This window comes from Heterodontus francisci, chromosome 18, assembly GCF_036365525.1.
Source record: "Heterodontus francisci isolate sHetFra1 chromosome 18, sHetFra1.hap1, whole genome shotgun sequence".
Classification (NCBI taxonomy): Eukaryota; Metazoa; Chordata; class Chondrichthyes; order Heterodontiformes; family Heterodontidae; genus Heterodontus; species Heterodontus francisci.
Window position 1 is genome coordinate 71,128,560 of NC_090388.1, and position 16,977 is coordinate 71,145,536.

General features: G+C 43.3%; 1 protein-coding gene and 1 long non-coding RNA gene across 9 annotated transcripts in view; one reads left to right on the top strand and one right to left on the bottom strand.

The window, feature by feature from the left end:
* Positions 1–16,977, bottom strand: part of LOC137379717 (uncharacterized) — a 199,747-nt gene that overhangs the window by 163,533 nt on the left and 19,237 nt on the right. The window lies entirely within an intron of this gene.
* The window catches only part of prickle1b (prickle homolog 1b), a 493,868-nt gene that overhangs the window by 45,786 nt on the left and 431,105 nt on the right, over positions 1–16,977 (top strand). For 6 of the 8 annotated variants that reach the window (XM_068050957.1, XM_068050954.1, XM_068050955.1 and 3 more), the window contains exon 2: positions 5,951–8,481. The exons of the other annotated variants lie outside the window; for them this stretch is intronic. The gene's annotated coding sequence lies outside the window, so the exon portion shown is untranslated. The remainder of the gene's footprint in view (positions 1–5,950; positions 8,482–16,977) is intronic. 8 annotated transcript variants of the gene reach the window in all.

Consider the following 16,977-nt stretch of genomic DNA (forward strand, 5'->3'; position numbering starts at 1 on the left):
CAAAAACAGACCCATCTAAAGTACTCGAACTATAGTATTTCCAGTCAATATTTGGAAAGTTAAAGTCCCCCATAACCACTACCCTGTTACTCTCGCTCCTGTCGAGAATCATCTTCGCTATCCTTTCCTCTACATCTCTGGAACTATTCGGAGGTCTATAGAAAACTCCCAACAGGGTGACCTCTCCTCTCCTGTTTCTAACCTCGGCCCATACTACCTCAGTAGACGAGTCCTCAAACGTCCTTTCTGCCGCTGTAATACTTTCCTTGATTAACAATGCCACACCCCCCCCTCTTTTACCCTCTTCTCTGTTCTTTCTGAAACATCTAAATCCCGGAACCTGCAACATCCATTCCTGCCCCTGCTCTACCCATGTCTCCGAAATGGCCACAACATCAGGATCCCAGGTACCAACCCATGCTGCAAGCTCACCCACCTTATTCCGGATGCTCCTGGCGTTGAAGTAGACACACTTTAAACCAAGTTCTTGCTTGCCAGTGCCCTCTTGCGTCCCTGTAACCTTATCCCCTACCTCACTACTCTCAACAGCCTGTACACTGGCACTGCAATTTAGGTTCCCATTCCCCTGCTGATTTAGTTTAAACCCCCCCGAAGAGCACTAACAAATCTCCCCCCCAGGATATTGGTACCCCTCTGGTTCAGGTGAAGACCATCCTGTTTGTAGAGGTCCCACCTACCCCAGAAAGAGCCCCAATTATCCAGGAAACCAAAACCCTCCCTCCTACACCATCCCTGCAGCCACGTGTTCAACTCCTCTCTCTCCCTATTCCTCTCTTCGCTAGCACGTGGCACAGGCAACAACCCAGAGATAACAACTCTGGTTGTTCTCGCTCTAAGCTTCCACCCTAGCTCCCTGAATTTCTGCCTTAAATCCCCATCTCTCTTCCTACCTATGTCGTTGGTGCCTATGTGGACCACGACTTGGGGGTGCTCCCCCTCCCCCTTAAGGATCCCAAAAACACGATCGGAGACATCACGTACCCTGGCACCTGGGAGGCAACACACCAACCGTGAGTCTCTCTCGTTCCCACAGAACCTCCTATCTGTTCCCCTAACTATGGAGTCCCCAATGACTAATGCTCTGCTCCTCTTCCCTTTTCCCTTCTGAGCAACAGGGACAGACTCTGTGCCAGAGACCTGCACCCCATTGCTTACCCCTGGTAAGTCGTCCCCCCCAACAGTATCCAAAACGGTATACCTGTTGTTGAGGGAAACGGCCACAGGGGATCCCTGCACTGCCTGCTGGTTCCCTTTCCTTCCCCTGACGGTAACCCATCTACCTACTTTATGTTTTATCACAGGGTTGGATTAAAATCGAGACTCTTCAGACATTTGCTTTTTTTTACATAGGAACATAGGAACAGGAGTAGGCTATTTAGCCCATCGAGCCTGCTCCGCCATTCAATTAGATCATGGCTGACCAGCTACCTCACTGCCACTTTCCTGTGCTATCCTAATATCCATTGACGTCAGATATCTATTGATTTCTGTCTTGAACATGCTCAATGATTGAGCTTCCACAGCCCTCTGGGCTAGAGAATTCCACAGATTCACCAGCCTCTGAGTGAAAAAAATTCCTTCTCATTTCAGTTTTAAATGGCCTACCCCTTGTTCTGAGACTATGTCCCCTGGTTCAAGACTCACCAGCTGGGGGAAACATCCTATCTCCATCCACCCTGTCACACCCTGTAAGAATTTTGTAAGTTTCAATGAGATCACCTCTCATTCTTCAAAACTCTAGCGAATACAGGTCCAGTTTCCTCAATTTCTCCTCATAAGACAATCCCGTCATCCCAGGGATTAGTCTAGTGAACCTCTGTTGCACTCCCTCAATGGCAAGTATATCCTTCCTTAAATAAGGAGACTAAAACTGTACACAATACTCCAGGTGCAGTCTCATCAGGGCTCTATACAATTGCAGCAAGACATCTTTACTCCTGTACTCAAAACCCCTTGCGGTGAAGGCCAACATACCATTTGCCTTCCTAACTGCTTGCTGCACCTGATTGCTAGCTTTTAGTAACTCATGAACAAGGACACCCAGGTCCCTTTGAACATCAACACTTCCCAACCTCTCACCATTTAAGAAATACCGTCTGTCTGATTTTTCTTTTTTGCAATATTCAACAGAAAATATGGGCTGGATGTTATAGGGGCCTCAATGCCGGGATCTGTGACGGGGTTGGGGGGGGGGTGCATGAAGGTTGCCCCAGATGGGGCCCGCCACGGACCTCAACGTTGACAGGGCCCATCCCAATCTTGCTGGCAGCAGCGAGGCCTTGTGGTGCCCCCCCACCCCCCACCGCCACTCAGCGACGGGACCTCAATTTAAATATGTAAAATAATTAACTTACCTGCATTAATGAATTTCCTGTCAACTCATGAAGAGCCGCCATGATCTTCATCTTGGCGGCTGGCACTGACGCACCTTCAGATCCCCGTCCGGGGAAACGAGGCACACTACCTGTAGGGAGGGGGGAGGAGGTAAGTTTATCAGTGAGGGAGGGAGCGGGGTCAAACCTACTTGATTGGTCTAGTGGGTGATGAGAAGGGGTAAAGGTAAAAGGTTCTGAACTTTGTGGGGGGGAAAGGTCATATATTCAAGGTATATTTGGTGGGGGGGAGAGGGCAAGAATGACATGTAATGCTATTGGGGGAGTGGGAGAGGGGCTGGGAATATATCTGCAATTATTTTTAATAAGCTCACATGCACTATCCCTTTAATAATGTAATCTGTCAATAAAGGCTGTAAGCCCTTTAAAAATGGCACTGATGCCTGCACAGTAGCGCTGGATGCCATTAGCGGGGACAGCTCACCCGCCCCCTTACGTCATCGGGGACGGGGGCGCGGTCCATCCTGGCCTTGTTAATCAGATCGCAGTGGCTCCGTCGAGTGAAACCCACGCGTGCGGGCCGCCATCTTTTACAGCTGACACCGTTTTCGGCTGTAGCAACATAGAATCCAGCCCATTGTTTCTAAGATTACAATACTTAAAGATTTAAATTTTGTCAGGTGAGCCAAGAATATTTTTTGATTTGATAAGCACTAGGAATTCATTTGAATTTTCAATGGCCATTCGTGTAGGAATGTGGAACGATATTATTTACTTGTTATTCAATGTGTTAAGGCTATAGATGCTTCAGACAGAACATTGCATACATTAATGTTCTCCCTTAGGATAAATCCTCATAATTGTCAAGGCAATTTACCACATATTTTTGCCTTCTTACCAAGCACAAAGTGAGCACAAATTGCCACAACAAACCACAACTGTATTTTGATAGGGTCGAATAAGGTGAGACATTTTCAACTGTTCCACATTACACCAACAAGTGCTGTTTATTATTATAATGTATTACTACTCAGTCCATTAATGAAACAAAGTGCTCTGGAATAATTCATGACATCTCCTCATGTTTGTAGCTCTGTAAAGTAAGCATACTGTGCAATTACTAGAAAGAGTGAAATTAAGCCTTTCAGCATCTTGTCAAAACCGACTGAAACTTTTGAAAGTTCAATTAAAAAACTGTGCAAGACCTGTGCAGTTAGGTGATCTCAGTGCCTTTGCATGGGAAAAATCAACCAGCATTACCACTCCTAATTGTGATCCAGTGGCCCTTGCTGGAGGTGGATGTATAGATATTAGATTAAAGCAAGATTATGCTCCAACGTTAGAATAGCATGCTGATATTAACCTTCGTTCAGACGTCGGAGGCAACCATGGAATTTGAATTCCTGATCACTTGTCACCTCTTCTTGGCTCCTATGCTATCTGGCATTGCCAATGTTTCCCTTTCCTCCAGCACGTCCCTCTCTCCTTCATGACCACCATCATCACCCCCCTCCTCAAAAAACATACCCTTGATCCATTTATCTTCAACTCTACATCAGCAAGTGTGCTTGCTTCCAACTTTGCAACATCGTCCATCCACAACCCTACCTCAGAACCTCTGACACCATAGATGCTTCACTATATGGTCATACAGGACAGTTTCATACCTGTTCCTTTGAATAACTGAAGTGTCAAACTTGAAGTTTCAAAGATGGTACAAGTCTTCCCAGCAACTTATCTCTACTTCCTTCCACATGTCAGATCATTACACAGGATTATTATGGTGTTCAAACTGGCAAAAGAATTGATTACATAACTGTGAATAGGTCAACATGATTTTCATTTTCAATTGTGTTGTTTAACATCACTGGAATATTTTGGAAATTGTCAAGGGGGCAGCTGCTACCTGTCTCCGGCAAGGTGTGTGATGTATGACTAGGATAACTGCCAAGTTGGAGTTGTTCACAGGCTCTTTGCAATGAGTGATTATGCCACAATACTTATCCACAAGTAGGATATTGCTGACCAATTCTGTGTGACTGTTGATATGATGGACTCAATAGCACATGGCATAGACAGACAGTCTTTCTTCCTCTGTAGCTGAAGTCATTAAAAAAACTGAACCTAGATCCTGCTAGAAATTCAGGCAACAAGCAAGGTTTTACAGAATGAACAAGAGCTATGGATTGCATCAGGAGCAGATGAACCCAGGGTCTCCAGGCACTAAAAGGCCACCAGTAAAACTCACCCTCGTGCAGAAAAACTGCATACAACTACTGGATCAGTTTAAATTTAATTGTAGTATATTCTGGTATGATTATTTTCTTAATGCAGTGAGTAAACACTTTCCAGGCCTGTTTCTTCATGCATTTTACCGCATGTTTATGTTTTAATGGATCGGGTGAGGGGCACAGGGAGGTTGTGGGATGGGGTGTGGCAAAGCCCTGAAAGTTCTTGGTGCTTTGGGTCCCAAGAATTCTTAATTTGGCTCTGAATTGTGTTCATGTGAAAGGGCTACAAATTACAAAAACATGACCCTAAATCATTTGTATGTTGGCTAAAGTGTGCTGTCATTCATGGTCAGAAAGGATTCTTCCAGGCTAATTTCTGCTTCCTCAGGATCTGGAGAGTGTATTTGTTACAACCAGGTGAGGAAGGGGTCTCAGGCTCCCCTCCTGCCCCCTTTCTGGTTTGGCTGTAACAGGATTTATCTTTTTTAATACAGTATTTTTAGCTTAACACCTCAGTGAGTCCTTGCTCACTGCTCTCTAATTGTAATTACAAATGAACCAACCAGACAAGTTTTCTCCGGTTTAAACAAGAAAGATGTAAGTTTATTAGCCTTATCACTCTAACCCAGTTAAAATTACTAAACTACGCAACACAATCACGCTGGCATGCATACAAGATAAACACACACACAAATAGATACAGAGGGGGAGAAAAGATTAAAGGGGGGATTGAAGTAGTAAATGGAATTCAGTTACTCTCTTTAGTTTTGCTGCAAAGTCCTTGGTTGGAATTGTGGTCTTGTAGTTCCTGCTGCGGCCCAATGCACATTTTCAAACTTACTTCTCTGGTACCAGATGGCTGAAGAGGTCCTTTGTCTTGAGGCTTAAGCTGTTTCAGTGGGTCCCTGGGACTTTGCTTGAGAGAGAGACAAGGAGAGAGAGAGCTTCCTTCTCTTTGGTCTTCAAATTGCAGTCTGCCCAAACTTTTCTGTGAGGCACAATTCATACAGTTCCCAGTCTGGCCAGCAGGTAAATCATGTGACCAGCTCTTTGTTTGAAACAACATCATCTGCGATGGTTGTTGATTCTCAAAGTTCTCGAGTCATATTCGGTAGGATGTGGAGCTCTGGCTCTTACACAGATAAAGAAGGTTGATTATTATGATTTCCCAGGCCAATCTTGTTAATTGAATATGTGTTGAGCACTTCCATTGTCTTTCTGTTCAACTGTCTCTTGGAATGCAAATGTGCAGCCATGTTTCAGTTGTCCAACTCTGTGGTCTTTTTTAAACTAGTTCTGGCAATGTCCAGTAAAAAGGTTCAAGTAGTGTTCCATCTGACGAAATTAATATGTTTCATTTGGCAGGTGTGGTTTCCAAAGAACAAAGAACAGTACAGCACAGGAACAGGCCATTCGGCCCTCCAAGCCTGCGCCGATCTTGATGACTGTCTAAACTAAAACCTTCTGCACTTCCGGGGACCGTATCCCTCTATTCCCATCCTATTCATTTATTTGTCAAGATGCCTCTTAAACGTTGCTATCGTACCTGCTTCCACCATCTCCCCCGGCAGCAAGTTCCAGGCACTCACCACCCTCTGTGTAAAGAACTTGCCTCACACATCCCCTCTAAACTTTGCCCCTCTCACCTTAAACCTATGTCCCCTAGTAACTGACTCTTCCACCCTGACTCTTCCGTCACAATATTACATTCGCTTTGCATCCTCAAAATGATTTCACTTCACAGCAGAGATTTTTAGACTACTAAGTACTACATACATAAGATTCATTCCTTGCTTGCAGCCTAATTCTCCATCTACCCAAGCAGAAACACAGAGCGATCAATAATTGGTAATAGGTTATGAACTGACCTAAAATTGAAATTGCTGATCAGGAGGGGATTCCACAGCTTTTTACCCAGTGACAGATGACATAATAAAGGCACTACAACAAGCGCTCTGTCACATTTTTATCTAATGACTCGGAAAAGTCTGCTCAGTGAAACCATGTGAAATAAGATTACAAAAAAAGAGTGGAATTTGTAATAGACTAGCGTGAATTATTTATCAGGCTATTCCATTTAGGAGTTGTTTTGTTCAGTGTGCACCAGTAATGGTGCTGTCAAATTATCAATCAGACACTATGCTAAATCCAGGAACGCCATCCAATTATGATAGTGGCTGAGAATGCAACAGACCTGAGCAGACAACATAAGGGGTCCATTTGAAAAAAACATTATATATGAATTAGGTTAAGTGCTGCTCTGCACTAAACCTTTTTATTCCTACAATCCCAGCTAAACTGATTGTAGACAGTTCATGAGTGTCTGAAGCAAACATGATGAATTTTTATGGCTTACTTGCAGGTAAACATCCACATAAGAATAACCATGGATTAAAAAATGACTAAAGAACATCTGTTCATGAAATATCATGAGCTCAATGTCACAAATAAATGGATTACATGAATATGCAAATAGAACAGTTCAACATTTGTGAAATATTCATAATCACAATCTGATAGAAGTAATGGATAGAGCTGAATATACTTTCTATAATGTTTATGTAACATAGTTACTCAATGGCTTTGTGAACAATAGATTCCTTTTGGATAGCAACAATTCATGAATATCCACGGTCTGTCGTTAGTATCAACAGTTTGATCACAGCTTATTGGATCCTTATACTTGATTCAAAGACATCTGGTAGCCATTCACAATTAAAGGGTACTTCACGTTCAGACTCTCTTCACTTGACCAGCAAATGTGAAGAAATGTTTTTAATTCTCTTTTTTCAAATTCTCACATACTCTCCTGAAGGCACTAAACTGTGTGGTAAATCAGTTCCACAAGTGCAGACAGCTCAGTGGTCTTAAAATGGTCATTCTTTTGGCGCCAACCAGTGAGTGTCAGCCGGCTAGTTGATTATGGTGGACATCACAGTGAGGGTCGATCCTGTCCTCACAAGATATCCACACACATATACCTTTCAGCACAGTTCACTGGACAGTAATCAGGAGGAGCAATCCTGACTAATTTTCTTTCTCCTGGTTAACTAGCTGGGCTGAGACCAAAGCACTGCCTCAACGGTTGCCCTGATTGAGCTTAGCTTACTCAATACAGCGTGGGAAACATACCTCAGGTCATCTGGCCTACAAGTTCAGTATTACTCATGACAGGGCCTTTACCCACTGGGAAATTGGGGTACTGTGAATTAATCTTTGACTTCTGTGCTGAAGATCTTTGTTTTTAAGTTGGAACAAACTGTGCAAGATCTGGCAGACTGAAAGCGTAGTGTACTTGTGAACACAATGGGCTGAATTTTATGAGTGCGCCACAGTTTGCCGCGGCGCACTCTTAAGAACGGCGTGCATCCCATGCGGATGCGCCGTCCCCGAGCCCCCATGACATTACGTACGGTGGCTCATTTAAATAGAGGGGGCGGAGCAGCCACCCGGATGACGTAGAGGGGGCGGCCTCCGCGTTCCCAGCAACGGCGTCCAGCGTGACTGCGCAGGCACGGCGCCATTTATAAAGGGCTTTAAGCCCACACAAATAAGTTTAATTTTTAAAGGGTATAAAATAAAAGATTTTTAATATATTGAGAGATCAGTGATGGAGGCCCTTCCCCAACCCCTCCAATGGTCAATCCAGGCAATGAAATGACCATCAGTTGGTTGTTCACATACCCGAACTTTCCCCCCAGACCTTCAACCCCTTCCCACCATCCCCACATACAATAAAGATCGATTTCCCTGCTCCTCCACCCCTCCCACCCTGTAAATGTTATTACTGCCCCCTCCCTACCAGGTTCTCGCCCGTAACTCTGTATGGTGTTCCAAAGGCGCACGGAGCACGAACGGCGGCCATAATATCGGAGTGGGACGGCCGCCACCTGCAGGTAGGATTATTTAAATATTTTACATGTTTATTTACATATGCTGATGAAGGCCCCACCACCAGGCAGCGGAGAGGCCGCACAGAGGTCCCGCGGCTGCCGGTAATATGCGGCGGGCCCTTCTTGACGTCGCGGGTCGAGGCGGGTCTCTCCCCGCAGCATTTTACAGGCCCCCGCATCGCAACCTGTAGCATCGAGGGGCCGGTAAAATTCAGCCCAATGTCTAACATTAGATGTGGGTCCGCGATTGGACAGCACTTACTGAAGAATCCCGAGTGTGCTAAGAATTACACTAACAACCAATTTAAGATTATCAGTCAGGTTTGCAATGTGCTCACTTGCTCTTGCTAGAAGCTACATATGTTCATGCGCAGGGATCTGTCCTCTGCAAGCAAAAGCAACATGTCCAGGTGTTGTGCCTTTTTTGAAATAAACAAAAGCATGGGGGACAATAGTTCCCTGGTGTATTCTCCATGCCAATGCCTCAGCCAATCAGGGTTGACTAGCCAACCAAACAGCACCCTTTTCTCATTCAGTATAAATTGGTGCTTCCTTGAAATTTAGCATTTTTGTGTCTGTCCTGATGAGTACAAGATGAAAAGCTTCAACAGCATGTCTCTATTTTCAGCAATATTCAAGGTCTGTCCTACCAAGTGACTATTGGATAGCATAGGCTAGACTCTGATTCCCTTGGTTATAGAAGATTAACAAAGGGTGATTTAATTAAGGTGTTTAAGATAATTATAAGATTTGATAGGGTAGAGAGAAGCTATTTCACCTGATGGGGAAGTCCAGAACAAGAGGACATAGCCTTAAAATTGAAGCTAAGCATTTCAGGGGTGATGTCAGAAAGCACTTCTTCACACAAAGCGTACTGGAAATCTGGAACTCTCTCCTCAAAAAGCAATAGAGGCTGGGTCAATTTCCAAACTGAGATTGATAGATTTTTAGTAGGTAAGGGTACCAAGGGATATGAAACCGAGGCAGGTGGACAGGGTTAAGATACAGAACAGCCATGATCTAAGTGAGTGGCAGAACAGGATTGAGGGGCTGAATATCCTACTTCGATGCCTACGTTCCTAACTCCATGCATTGCTGTAGCAGAAGCTGTATTAACAAAATAAAAATCATTTTTCACTTTTTATCGCAACATGATGCAGTAACAACAATTGTGAAATTATACATTAGCAACTTGAGTGATGGTGTTGGTCCTCTCATCCTCCATCAAACAGTGACCATATTGTTGATATCTATGTGCCTGTTGCTGTTTAATCTTAGCTGAATGTTTTATCAAGAATGTAAAATAATATTGCATTTTAGAGGACGCCCCAATTGTCCAGTGCGTTTATTTCATGACTCTATGAGTCAGTCAATTTATTTCTGCATTCAACCACTGGTCTATACTAAGTTAGCTAATCTCAGATGAACTGAGCCTTACAGTTGCCCTCAGCACCCAGTTATGAAGAGGAAAGTCAGACAGGATTCTTGCTCTTTCTCAGTGTTCAGTTACAAGTATTACAAATATATGCATGCTTTAGCTGTAATGTCCATTACATCAAACTTGCTGACACTGTGAATGGTAACATGTTAAAGGAAACAAAGACTTGCATTTATGTAGCACCTTCCATGACCTCAGGATGTCTCAAAGCACTTTACATCCAATGACATTGTGTTAGTGTAGGAAATGTGGCACCCAATGTCACACAGCAAGATCCCACAAACAGCAATAAGATAAAGACCATCTGTTTTTAGGTTTTGGTTAAGGGATAAATATTAGGAAGGACACTGGATGGGATCTTTCCTGTTCCTTTTTGAAATAGTGCCATGGCATATTTTACATCCACCAGACAGGGCAAATAGGGCCTTTGTTTAACACCTCATCCAAAAGACAGCACCTTCAACAGTGCAGTACTCTCTCTGCACTGGAGTATCAGCCTAGATTTTGCACTCAAGCCCCTGGAGGTGAGAGTGCTACCACTGAGTCATGGCTAACACATGGAAACATCAGTTGAGGTATGTGGGGTTGTACCTCAGGTAGAAGTCAATGCTTTTAGGAATTGGTGGGAAAAAAATAAATCCAGTTTAAGCAGCAATCCACCAATGGCTCAGTGTGAGACTCAACCATACAGACCAGAAATAGACCATGCTCAATCTGCAGAAGGTACCTTTGCTAATCGTAGCTGGAATAGTTTGCTATTTCTACCTGAGGTGGTGATCGGGTAATACAATTGAATACCTACCGACTCGAGGAGAGGAAATTGATCAGAATTCCCACTCTTGATTGCTATCCCACTGCAAAGTATATGGGTGGACAGTGGGCTTGGATAGATGTAGGCTCAACTGTGATGCTTTCCATTGTAGAAATGCAGCTCAGACTCAGTTAGATAGTGGTGTTGATGCCTTAAGCATGGTATCAGAGATTGGTGCACGGTTGTGGAATTGTACCCTATGCCTTTAGACGAGATGTTAGTGGATCTTAGAGGATTTTTATTTTAGATACCCAAAAATTTTGCATCTATGCACAAATTGCACCCAGCCTGATGATTTCTGTTTTACTTTTTGTTCTAATCTAAGCGTTCGCATTGTATTTGTTTTGTGTGATTGGGACTTAGTCAGAAGTGTTGGCATGCTAGAATTCACACACATTTGCAGGATATAATAAAATACAATTGCAAATACCAAAATGCAACATTCAATTGCCTACCCAGCTTACAAAAGTACTTGTAATTCCTCTTAACGTACATTAAGGGACTCTTTACAAATTGTGAATTTAAGTATACTGTTACACTGTTCAATAATGATATATGATTTTAATAAATTATCTTGCTAACTACTTACATAATCTAAATTGTTGCCTGAAGTATGAAGCTCAATGACCGAAGGTGTAATTTTATTGGATGCGACATTAGACTGACTGTTCCGAAGCCTGATCTGCCTGTTTAGATGGATGTAAGAGATCCAATGGCATTCTTTTGAAGAACAGCAGAGGAGTTCTCCTCGTATTCTGACCACTAAAACAGATTTTCTGATTATTTATTCACTACTGTTCAGGGACCTTGCTAAGTGCAAATGGGCTGCCTTGTTTCCCTACATTCCAACAGTGGCTATACTTCAAAAGTACTTCATTAGCTGAGAAACACTTTGGGATGTCCTAAAAGGGTCAATATATCTGCAAGATCCTTTTCTCTTTAAATGCACTGAAATTTTAAAAAGCTTAAAATATCATTAATTTTAGCTGAGGAAGATAAATCATAAGAACTTGAATTTACAAGTGCACCATAGGCTGCCACTAAACCTTTGTGCACAATTTCAAGCATTACTTTGGGACAGCAATTATTTTCTCTGTACCATTTTCTATCTTACAGCCACATAACTTTCTATCTATTTGACATTAAACATAAATAAACATGAGAAAACGAGATTTCATACGCATTCTGTACAAAATGAGTACAACAAATAACTCTGTTCCCATGACGTAACAGCATTTTAAAGGACAATGATAGTGTTAAAGAAGAAGTGAAATTTATAAATGGACAGAACTTGAATGAGTGAAAACATTTGTTGTTAGCAACCTTTGCAAAATAGAATATGTATCATCAAAATAGCATCAAATTACAGACTGATTTCATTGCTATGATTTTAGAAGTAGGTCATTTAGCTCAAATGAAGAAATGTATTACATTGCTAGGATGGAGAATGTTATGAAATTTCACACAGGGTTGAACTTTCAAGTACTTATAGCCAAAGGGTTTACTTCATGCCATTTTCACATGCATCCCTTTGTCAAAATGCATTCTTCCCTAATAGTTGGTAAATAAATACTCAACATGTTCAGCATATGAAAGATTTTTAAAATCAAAGACTGATTACTTGACCAGATAATGTGAAAAAATAGTTCTCACATATAAAGACAATTGGTCATTTTTTAACCTATTGACAACTGTCAAAGAGACATTGGTATCAATAGGTTATTGAGTTTGGTATGTATCTTACAGCTCATTTGGTAAAGCCAGCATGGGGATAACCATAGCTTAGTGGTAGCACTCTTACTTCGGAGTCAGAAAGTTGTAGGTTTAAGCCTCACTCCAAAGACTTGAGCACAAATTGTAGATTGGCACTCTAGTGCAGCATCAAGGGAGTTCTGTACTGGTAGAGGTGCTGTCTTTTGAATGAGATGTTAAACTTTCTTTCAGATGGACATAAAAGATCCCATGGCACTATTTCAAAGATGAGCAGGGGAGTTTTCCTGGTGACCTGACCAATATTTATTTCCAATAATATCACCAGAACAGATTAACTGTGGTTAACTAAAGAATTTAATGAAAGCATCAAACTTAAATGAAAAGCATATAAATGTGCAAAGATGATTGGTCACAATATAAAGAACAGCAGAGAATGACTAAAAGGTAAATCAGGAGAAACATAGAAACATAGAAAATAGGAGCAGGAGGAGGCCATTCGGCCCTTCGAGCCTGCTCCACCATTCATTATGGTCATGGCTGATCATCCAACTCAGTAACTTGTTCCCGCTTTCCCCCCATATCCTTTGATCCCTTTAGACTCCTTCTTGAAAACATAGTGTTTTCACCTCAACTCCTTTCTGTAGTAGCGAATTCCACAGGCTCACCACTCTCTGGGTGAAGAAATTTCTCCTTATCTCAGTCCTGAAAGGTTTACCCCATATCCTTAGACTATGACCCCTGGTTCTGGACTCCCCCACCATCGGGAACATCCTTCCGGCATCTACCCTGTCAAGTCCTGTTAGAATTTTATAGGTTTCTATGAGATCCCCCTTCACTCTTCTGAATTCCAGCAAATATAATCCTAACCGACTCAATCTTTCCTCATATGTCAGTCCTGTCATCCCAGGAATCAGTCTGGTAAACCTTCGCTCCACTCCCTCTATAACAAGAACATCCTTCCTCAGATAAGGAGACCAAAACTGCACACAATATTCCAGGTGTGGCCTCACCAAGGCCCTGTATAATTGCAGCACGACATCCCTGCTCCTGTACTCGAATCCTCTCGCTATGAGGGTCATCATACCATTTGCCTTTTTGACCGCCTGTTGCACCTGCATGCTTACCTTCAGCGACTGGTGTATGAGAACACCCAGGTCTCGCTGCATATTCCCCTCTCTCAGTTTACAGCCATTCAGATAATAATCTGCCTTCCTGTTTTTGCTACCAAAGTGGATAACCTCACATTTATCCACATCATACTGCATCTGCCATGCATTTGCCCACTCACTCAACTTGTCCAAATCACCCTGAAGCCTCACTGCATCCTCCTCACAACTCACCCTCCCATCCAGTTTTGTGTCATCTCCAAATTTGGAGATATTACATTTAGTTCCCTCATCTAAATCATTAATATATATTGTGAAGAGCTGGGGTCCTAGCACCGATCCCTGCGGTACCCCACTAGTCACCGCCTGCCATTCGGAAAAAGACCCATTTATCCCTACTCTTTGTTTCCTGTCTGCCAACCAATTTTCTATTCATCACAATATATTACCCCAATCCAATGCGCTTTAATTTTACACGCTAATCTCTTATGTGGGACTTTGTCGAAAGACTTCTGAAAGTCCAAATAAACCACATCCACTGGCTCCCCCTCATCAACTCTACTAGTTAAACCTCGAAGAATTCCAGTAGATTTGTCAAGCATGATTTCCCTTTCATAAATCCATGCTGACTCAATCCGATTCTACCACTGTTCTCCAAGTGCTCTGCTATAAAATCTTTGATAGTGGACTCTAGAATTTTCCCCACTACCGACGTCAGGCTGACTGGTCTATAATTCCCTGCTTTCTCTCTACCTCCCTTTTTAAATAGTGGGGTTACATTAGCTACTCTCCAATCTGTAGGAACTGTTCCAGAGTCTATAGAATCTTGGAAGATGACCACCAATGCATCCACTATTTCTAGGGTCACTTCCTTAAGTACTCTGGGATGCATACTATCAGGCCCTGGGGGTTTATCGGCCTTCAATCCCATCAATTTCCCCAACACCATTTCTTTACTTATACTGATTTCCTTCAGTTCCTCTCTCTCACTAAGTCCTGTGTTCCCCAACATTTCTGGTATGATATTTGTGTCCTCCTTTGTGAAGACAGAACCAAAGTATCCATTTAGTTGGTCAGCCATTTCTTTGTTCCCCATAATAAATTGCCCTGTTTCTGACCTTCTTCTTTGACTAAGCTTTTGTCATCTGCCCTAGTGTGTCTTTATGTGGTTCAGTATCAAGTTTTGTTTGATAATGCTTCTGTGAAGCACCGTGTGACATTTTATTATGTTAAAGATGCTATCTAAATGCATGCTGTTATTTATTTATTTACATTTGATGATTTTAAAAAGTAGAGTTGTTGCACTTGCTAGGAGTAGCTCTGTGTCTGCACTGAACAACAATATCTAAACGATTGCTATGCGGTCTCATCTATAAATCCCTCCACTGGATGACATTCCAATCTATCCATCAGCACAGCTACATTCACATCAGACATTGGCTTTTAATTTGAATGCTTTCAAGTTTGCATCAAAATTTTGGTTGCAACAGAACTTCTATTTAAAGGGACCAAGTGAGGATTTTGGGATGTCAGAGGCAATGCTTAACAAAGAAACAACGGGCAGAATCCTGTCCACTTAGCCCCTGGGACAGGAACTCAATTTCCGACTGGATGAGCTTTGCCAAGGCTCCCCGGACTAGGGAGAGCACCAGGGTAACAGGGCTATTCTGTCAAAGGAAGGATGTCTAATTAAATGCACCATGGCATGGGTTACAAGGACTCAGTTGAATGTTTGAGGCTGCAGGAATGGACAGAAGACTGGGAAGGCTGCTTCCCCCACACCCACCGCCCCCCCCCCCCGCCCCCCCACCAACCCACCCCGGTCTCTCTCACTCTTACCTGGAGGTTCTGCTGCGGGATCGGAGAGGCTGCAGAGGTGAGCTCTCCCAAGGACACCAGGATGAGGACAAGCTCTCTAACCAAGCAAGCGTGGATGAAAGTGGCTGAGGAAGTCAGTAGCTGGAGCATGGTCCCTCCAACCTGGAGACAGAGCACCAAGAGGATCTAGGACCTCAGGAGGGCGTAACACTTTCAGGTACCCAGCATTCTCCTTCATAACACTCAAGTTAACACACCTTGCAGCTCCACTCATTCTTCTCTCTCCAGGCACCTCACATCCCCATCTGAACAGCCAACACACACACACTCATCCTCAGCCTGTTTCACTCTCACACCTCTGCCTGACAGTCACCCACTACAAATGGTGTCCTATCCAGGAGATTGCAAATGCCTGCAGCAACCTGCCATGACAGCTTGAGCCTCCTGAATGAGAGCCACCTTTGAGATGATTGGTGGTGATACCAAAGAAGCAGCAAATACAAGAGGACCTTCTGTTCCTTCTTATCATCCCTTGGTCAGTTCAGACAATGTATGATCATGGATATGGTGATTGTTCTATCACTTCTCCATACCTTCTCTGATCTCTCACCTAAACTGATTCTCCAGGTTGTATGTCTGTCAAGTTTTTGGTTCTGTGACATCTGTCATAATTCTCTGATTGATTAGATCTTCCTCTATCCTCTCTCTCCCTCACTTTTTCCAGGTCTTATGCACTCACTTGTGATTTGAGTATTCTTGGAAGTTTAGGAAGTTGCATCTTCAACCTTCGTCCCATCAACAATTCACATGGGGCTAAACCATTCTGAAGTGGTACTGGTGCTCTGTCATGTTGAGAGAGCTGCTGCCTGTAGGGGGTGTGACCTCCTTCCAGCTGGATCTTGGTGTCCATCCCATCTGCTCTGTGGAGGGGTATGTGGTTAAGGAGACGGTAGCTGTTGTCTCTGCTTGTGTTGCTCCTGCTGCTGCTGGAGTAGTTGGCATTGATGTGGCTTCTGGTCTTGCCCCTCAACAGAGGTGGAAGGTTAAGATGCATAAGCTGCTCCCATGCCATGCCGAAGGCTGGCAGCAGGGATACACAGCTGACGCTGACTGAAGTGCTGGTCAGGTGAAGAGCCTTCCAAGAAGTTGGCAATCAGCTGTCAAGCAGTGAAAACACTCTCTTGAGAGAAGAATTGCTTTGAACAGCAGTCTCTTAATGGTCATGGCTGGAGCTCTTCAGTGTAACTGATCAAGGCCTTCACAGCCTGTCAGATTTACTGAAGAAGTTCTTCCAGCTATGCAGTGACCCTGGCGAGGTGTAGATACAGCCTGGAAAGACAGAATTCATGGTTTAAAATGTTCTTAATTGCCTTTTTGATCGCCTCAATTGCTTTCCTGCCAGCCCCCACAGGACTTGGAACCTGGCCAGGGAAAGCTGGAAGAGAACCCGACTCCACCTAGCTGGGAAAATCCTGCCCATTGAAACATAGGAATAGGCCATTTAGCCCCTCAAGCCTGGTCCATATCACTTGATATTCTCACTGTAACATTCTGATAATATTAAGGCTTAGAACAGAATATCTAAGAGACTGGCAATTTCAGTAACAGGAGTT